This window comes from Paramisgurnus dabryanus, chromosome 9 (assembly GCF_030506205.2).
Source record: "Paramisgurnus dabryanus chromosome 9, PD_genome_1.1, whole genome shotgun sequence".
Classification (NCBI taxonomy): Eukaryota; Metazoa; Chordata; class Actinopteri; order Cypriniformes; family Cobitidae; genus Paramisgurnus; species Paramisgurnus dabryanus.
The window spans coordinates 7,457,681-7,465,674 of NC_133345.1; the positions used below are offsets into that span (position 1 = coordinate 7,457,681).

At 34.5% G+C, this 7,994-nt stretch overlaps 1 long non-coding RNA gene and 1 other non-coding gene across 3 annotated transcripts; one reads left to right on the top strand and one right to left on the bottom strand.

Moving 5' to 3' along the window:
• Positions 1-933: 933 nt before the first annotated feature.
• LOC135760761 (U2 spliceosomal RNA) lies at positions 934-1,124 on the top strand. The gene has a single exon (XR_010537537.1). It is a non-coding gene; the product is annotated as a U2 spliceosomal RNA (small nuclear RNA).
• A 1,481-nt stretch (positions 1,125-2,605) lies between these two features.
• Positions 2,606-6,590, bottom strand: LOC135773014 (uncharacterized). Of its 2 annotated transcripts, none has more exons than XR_012337253.1 (11): positions 6,402-6,590; positions 5,967-6,016; positions 5,815-5,877; positions 5,655-5,726; positions 5,444-5,530; positions 5,109-5,149; positions 4,884-4,958; positions 4,211-4,289; positions 3,985-4,048; positions 3,292-3,392; positions 2,606-2,678 (listed from the first exon to the last, which is right to left on the bottom strand). It is a non-coding gene; the product is annotated as an uncharacterized lncRNA (long non-coding RNA). The 2 variants fall into 2 exon arrangements; XR_012337254.1 differs by lacking the exon at positions 2,606-2,678 and adding an exon at positions 3,041-3,206.
• Between the last annotated feature and the right edge of the window lie 1,404 nt (positions 6,591-7,994).

Genomic DNA, 7,994 nt, shown 5'->3' on the forward strand with positions numbered 1-7,994 from the left:
AAAGAAACGAGGAATAAAAGAAACACCGCGATTAAAAAAATCAGATCGCATACTTTGTAATAATTGAAATAAATTATAAAAATCAACAGGTTTATATTTAAAACAAATAAAACATATCTGCCAGCGGGGTAAGAAAAATAAACTTAATTCTAGTTTCAACTTAATTCAATAATAAACTCAATTTAGGTTTATTTTTCTTACCCCACTGGCAGATATTTTTACTTGTTTTAAGCCTTAACCTATTACATTTTAGAATTTATTTCAGTAAACAAGACTTAAATTCTAAGCCACTTTGCTTATTAAGTAAATGTATCTCGATTTAAGAATTATTTTTTAACTCGAAAACATTAAGAAAATACTAAGTAAACGAACAAATTGGGATGTTCAAAACACTTAAATATTTTTTTTCACTCTACCCTTCATATTACAGCTGTCGAAAAACCACAGCAACGTTGACAGACCCGGAAGCCATGATACATTAGCAGTTTTTAAAATAAGTTAAATCTAGAATCCTTATTGGTTTTAGATACTTTAAAGCAATGAATGATCTTCTTTCTTTTGAATTGATTTGGTATTATGGAGGAGCTCTGTGTCTGGTTATTGAAGATGATTTGTTCTTTGCTCCTATGTTGGCTTATTTTTTTGTTATTTCCGTTACTATATATATTTTTTTCTTTGTTTTTTCTGATTTGAGGTTATGAAAATGTTTTAATTTGTAATAAAGGTTTTTTGAAAATTCTAAATTCTCTCTATCTCTCTCTCTCTCATGAGCGTGGATCAGATCCTGCATTAAAACATGAACTTCTGATTTGCTAGCTCAACGTTCTACCTCTGGGTTATACAATGAGAACGTATAGAGTTAAATGCCCGCTAGCCTCCACCCCAAAAGCCAGCGCCTTCGCCGGCTCCCCCTTTGGCTGCGTCTATTCCGGTATCGCTTCTCGGCCTTTTGGCTAAGATCAAGTGTAGTATCTGTTCTTATCAGTTTAATGTCTGATACGTCTCCTATCCGGGGACTATATGTTAAATGGATTTTTGACCTTCGGAAATGGAAGCGGAGCTTGCTCCTTCCACTCCATGCATCAACATGGTATTGCAGTGTTTCCATGAATGGTGCGCTCCCCATCTCGGGGATAAATAAGTCAAGTATAAAAAAAAGAATTTGCTTCTTTTGTGCGTGAATGACGGTGTTTTTTCTAATCCGTGTGTTTTAAAATTGCTGTGATTTCGTTGGCTTTATTGGTTTAACGAAAAGCTTGCGTGGAAATGAACACGCTGATAAAGAAATGTTTTTGTAATGTATTTAATTAATTTCTTTACAAGTTTGCGGAGGTGATACGAGGACGAATTAAACATCCTCGACACAGCTGAAGGCGCAACAAAAGCGAACGAGACCGATTGGAATGTTAAAAACACCTGAAAACTTTTTTCACTACCCTTCATACTACAGCTGTCGAAAAACCACAGCAACGTCGACAGACCTGGAAGCATAGCTGTACTTGTTTAACTCACAACGACAACGGGTAAGTCATTGAGCCCTGCCCAGATAGCAAAACCACACTGGGGTGGTTCTGGCCCACACCTACCATGCGATCCACCCCGGATCCATCTCACGGACATGGTCCAGTGTCCAAATGCACAACGGGCCAAAAGTGATCAGGATTTGTTTCATGGCTCTGCACCAGAGATGGGTCAGCCCTGGCCCACTCTCGTACCAAAACAGTAAAACAACACTGGGGTGGAGCTGGCCCACACATACCGTTCCATCCGCATCAGATCCGTTTAACTAACACGGTCCAGTGTCCAAACGCACATCGGCCAAGAAGTGGTCAGGATTAGTTTCACAAATCTGAACTGGAAATGGAACAGAGCTGGCCCAGTCCCGCATAGAGATGCGGCACAGATCCGCGTACCAGATCAATGCCAGCTATGCCTTATTTTTGGGATTTATGGCCTATGTGATGTTTAGTCTTTCATGTGTTTAGGCTACCTTATATTTAATTACCCTACAGTCAGAAGCAATAATCATAGGCCTCCATTCACATAAAGTACACATGAAATTTTCAGAATGTATATAAGCTAACAACCATAGCACTTGTCGCTTGGTGTAGGTCTTTAGGCATTAAACACATTAAAGAACACATTATTTGTGGACATGAGCAAAAAAGAAGCATGTTCTGATTTAAGACTTTTATTTTTTTAACTATAATAACAATTTCAAAATACTTTATTATATAAAGGGATAGTTCACCCAAAAATGAATATTTAGTCATTTACTCCCTCTCATGTTTCAAACCTGTATACCTTTCTATGTTCTGCGGAACACAAAGATATTTGAAAGAATGTTTTTAAAAAAGCAGATCTCACAACCCATTACTACAATTGTAAAAAAAATGATTATGACAGTTAATGGGTTGTGAGAAATGCTTGGTTACAAACATTATTCAATCTTTGTGTTCAGCAAAAAATAGAAATGTATACAGGTTTGAAACACGTGGGTAAGAAAATTATAACAATTTTCATTTTTGTGTGAACTATCTCTAACACATTACATCTGTTTGGCTTATTTTTTGTATTCACAACCCCTAGCTCTCTTCCTGGAGCATGCTTGAGGTGGTCTGCCATAGCTGCATCGATTTCCGAGTCCGTGGCTTTTGGGCTCCACCTCCTCACAGCATCTGAGGGAAGAGAAGAATATGTTTCTTTTTAAAATAAATACAATTAAACATTTGAGGTAAATGACATGCACTTACTTTCAAAATCTTTATGGTCTACAGCTAAAATTATATATATATAATTTTTCAGAAATCTTGTTTTTTGGTTGTTCAACTGCAGTTGGTTTGTTTTGATTTAAACCTTCATAACTTAAAAAATACAGCTAGGTAGCACCATATAACAAGATAATAACATGATAACAGAATAATAAACATGTTTTGACAAAAATGTTAAAAACGGAGTTATCTCGTTTTGCAATGAAACTCTTCATATATATATATATATATATATATATATATATATATATAAATTATTGTATAAAAGATGTTATGCTTTAAATAAGTGTTAGATCAGTTGTGAGACCAACAGCATTTGTACCCTTGCTCTTCAATCCCACTGTGGTGCCCTTGAGAAAGACCCTAAACTAGGTGTGTAACTGTCAAAAAATGAACAGGATATTTCTGATAAAGACAGGTGAGCTGTGATGTCCCCTAAATACATAAATCATAGTAATAAAAATTACATCAATATACAAGAACAAGAGTTTTTTTTAGATCAACATATTCCCCAAATTACCTTGAATAACATAATACAAAGGTGTGCCTTTAAAAGACTTATTTTCCAGATGTCCACCACCCCTCATATTGAACTTTGCCATAAGACAATTAGACATCATTCTGTGAAAGAAATGTAAGATTACTTCACCTTAGACAAATTACCTTAATGGTCAATAAATTACAATTAACAGTAATGTGCAACATAGCAATTGCATGCAATGTTCAAACATACTCACAACTACTCATCTACCATGTAACATGTGCTATAAACAATATCCTCATCCATAGGTTTTGGTGACAAGTAATGGCTTACACCAGGGGTGTCAAACTCAGTTCCTGGAGGGCCGGTGTCCTACACAGTTTAGCTCCAACCAACTCCAACACACCTGTTTGGAAGTTTCTAGTAATCCTGAAGACCTTGATTAAACGCATCAGGTGTTTTTGATTAGGGCTGGATCTAAACTCTGCAGGGACACCGGCCCTCCAGGAACTGAGTTTGACACCACTGGCTTACACTGAAATTATGATTTGATTTCTTGTTTTCAGTATGGCTGACTGTTTGAGCCACTACGAACTTTAATAGTTCTGAACAAGTGATGTGTGACAGATTAAATCCTGAATTTAAGTAATATAAATTGCTGGGTTAATTATGGTTGTAATCAATATTCCTGCAATATTATGCAGGATTACACAATTCAAGGGAAACACATACCTGTTCATAACGTTGTTCATGCAGTCTCTGATAGAATATCCACCAGCTCAGAAAGTTGCTGGACCTAAATGTGAAAACAATTGAAATAATGTTATAGAAAGATAGATGGAAATATATATACATATTCTTTATATCACAACTTACACAGATCAACTTGTTATCAACATCTTTGATGTATTCATAATGCATTCATAATGCAAAATACACGTCATATAGCATTTCTTACTTCTTGCATTTGAAGCTAAGGCCATAGGTGAAGAATCAGGTAGTCTCCATCCTGTTATTTTTTCGTTGTGTTACCTCACCTGTACAAATATAGTTAATTATATGGTAGTGTAAAATATTAACAGTAAATCACTTCACAGTGTAATACTGCATTAGTTATGAAATCAGATGGCTGTACTTAAGGTCTTTGTGGTTGAGCAATGACAGACATTATAAGCTCTGTATTTGTAACTATTAACTGAAATTCAGAGAAATGTACATGTTTATACTCTAAGCTGTGTTGTCACTAATGTAGTTTCCAGCGATGCATGATAAATCGCATGCGATATCATGCGCATCTCGTCATTGAAGCCGGTTCCTTGATTAGTAGTAAATTGCCATCACCTGCTTTCAGATGGAGCAGCATTTACTACACAAAGCTGAGGTTAACTGACAAGCTGGTCCATATCGCATGTATTGCAGGAGATGCGTCCTCGATAATTAATGCGAAATTGCCCCAATTGTCAGTGAACTAAGGCTTTGTGTAGTAAATGCCGCTCCATCTGAAAGCAGGTGATCGCGATCATGGAACCAGCTTCACTGACAAGATGTGCAATGACAATCACATGCGATATATTGTGCATCCCTAGTAGAATCTGCTTAAAATAAGATGTGACTGTAAAGTTCTCACATACAATGGGATGCTCTCTGGGATTGGAGTGCCTTCTGGTACTGGGGCGTCAATCCAGAATTTGGTATTGTAGACAATACTATATAGACATTAAAAACAAAAGGAGTGAAAAATGACAAGTTATTTAAGGTAATAAAGGACACATTAATGAATGAATAACGCCATAACTGTACAATTACAAAAAATCCTCTTTAGGTGTATGACAATACACAAGAAAACAATACTCTGCCTGTTTCGGTTGTCTGGAAGATGGCTGTTCATTATGTCACCCTGCAAAACAAATTACACCTTGCATGTAATTTCATTAAGTACAATAAACATACACACGCACAATGTATTTAAAAAAAACTTAGTAGTGTAAAATATTAAAATAAATCACTTTTTATATCAAAGTTTTGGGATATTATGTTGACATTCAGGCAAAACCCTGATGGAATAAATGTTTACCTATAAATGAGAATGACATTATAAAGTCAAAAGTGTATGCACTTTGGAGCCAAGCAACGTGTTTGTATAGTGTGGGAATGCACCAAAAAAATAACAAAAAGCATCAGTAGCACGTACGTCTCATAGTGTCACAGCTTATTCTAGGGTATAGATCAATCACATCATCTTGATACCAATGTTTACTGTCATGAAGTGTGCCATCACCTGTGTAAACAAAATACACCAAAACAATTTATATAAATTTTTGAGTTTCATATCGAAATATATAAAAGTCCTTTTTGAAAGCATGATTCTTTTTCAAAGTAAAGCAAAGCAGTCAAAAACTTACAACTTAATGTAGGGTAGACAAAGTCAGGGGTCGGGCACGTCTCATCCAAGTGTGTTGGACACAAAACTTGATCTTTAGCACAAACAAGAAGATATGACACATTAGAACATTAACAAATATGTAGACTGACTGTTTAAACCATATCTACAGTTTGCCATACCTTCTTTTTTATTGTTTGTGGAATGTGCAACATCTTCATTTGGTTTGTGTTGACCACCTTCAACTGTAAACAAAATGAAATTGTAATTACTGATATTAACCCCACAAATACCAACTCCTATGTGTTTAAGTGTATAAAACTGAGGCATTTACCTGGCTTTTAACAGCTTGTTTATTTTTATTTGGATTAGGTTCTGCTCTTCCTTTGTACAAAACAAAAGCAAAGGAAGTTAATCAAACACTTATGCTGAGCTTTTAATACAGAACAGTATTTAACATTTTACATGTGCAATGTGTAGGCAATCAAATCATTCCATCATGCCAAATAACTTTTCTCTTTCAGATGTTTTAATTTCTGAAATAAATTCTCAAAGGCTACATATATAAGCTAAAGTAATAACTTTGACTCTATCATTAAATATACTTTATACTATGGTATAACATGTGTAAGTTCAAAGTACCTTTTAGCCTATTAGCTAATTTTAGCCATACTCAGTGTGGACAATTCTGGCAATGTTTATTTTGGTTCATTTGTGTCAAACAAGTAAAACTTAAGCACGTTAATCAAATAATACCAAATGTACTTACCCAACAGTAGATTTTATATAATATATAGACAAAACTCCTTAGTAAATTCCCCCTCTCCTCGTGGTTGCATGCAGAGGATTTTTTATGTCATGATGGACTATAAATGCACCTGTAAAAGACATGCATCCAATTCACATCAGGGTATATATTGAAGTACACGTAGCTAAAAGTCAAAGTAACAATTATACATGTAACCCCATATAACTATAGACATGTACAAATGTATCTGAATGCATTTTTATGACATGTTTTTTTTTTTTTTTTTACATATTTTCACCGATTTATGCCGATCATACCGCGACTATTTTTGGCCAGGGCCACGACGTTGCCGTCGGACCAATGTTTGCTGGGTAACTAGAAAAATGTATAAATTTCTATTTTTCTTTTTTCATTTTATAAATGGAAACGATAAATGAAAATTCGATTTGTTTTTTCATTTTTGGTTTTTAATTTTAAAACGAATATGGAATGGACGGAAGATACCCTGATTCACAACGCGTGTCAGACGAACATTTGGAAACCCAAACAAAACAGCACACGCAGTAAAAGACAGAATATAATGCATGCACATTGCACCGTGAAAGCTTTAGCCAGAAACCTTTATGCTGATATTACTCAAACAGAAAGCTGCATCCTCCGCAGGTCGCATATGCAGGATGCATACAGTACGTCATCAAGCCTGCTTTATTTCAGTTAATTAATCATTACATTCGCAAGTCATAAGCATATTACAACAATTAACTAAATTTAAATACAGCTACGATTAACTAAATATAATAGTGTAAAACTTTATAATTGTTAATATTCTGTAACAAGACAGTCTTTATGACGTATGCAGTTTACAAATGCGACCTCCTATGCAGCCTTTTGTTTAAGAAACCTCCAAGAGAAAGGTTAATTTATCAAATGTTATTTTAAAGTATTAAAAACATCGTTGTTTTAGAATTTTTCGAACGAAATGGTTGGTAATTACTTCACGATAGCTGATAGCGGGATGGGGCAAACTGTTCTAGGATTTCATTCTTATGGGGGCTTAGCCCTCAGTGATTATGTGAAGAGAGCATTATGATGCCTTTTTGCAAATTGGGACCAGTATTATTATATTAATAAATTCATGTAGGCTACATATACATTACTCTTCTATATAGTTCCAAGCCCTTATTATTATTAACCTAATACAAATAAATAAAAATTCTCTTGAACAGATATAAAAGGTATAAAAGTTATTTATTACTATTATTTATTATTGTGTATCTTGAATTCAAGTTCATGTATACTATATGTATATTCAAAGTTTAATGAATACTAACAATTTATATGAGAATTTATATTTATACGAGTCAGACTGTACTTTTCGGTATACATTATAAATCAGTTTTACTTTCCAGATGTATCATGCATGCTTCTAGCATGCATAACCATATTCATAAACTTACTAACAACAACCTGCAGTGATTCTAAATATGACTGTAATAAATCATACATGACCCCTTTAGTTTCTGATCGGAAAATAAAAGCTGTTATGTTTTAAAACAACATAAGGGTAAGTAAATAATGGAATGATGTATATTTTAGGGGCTAATAATAATAACA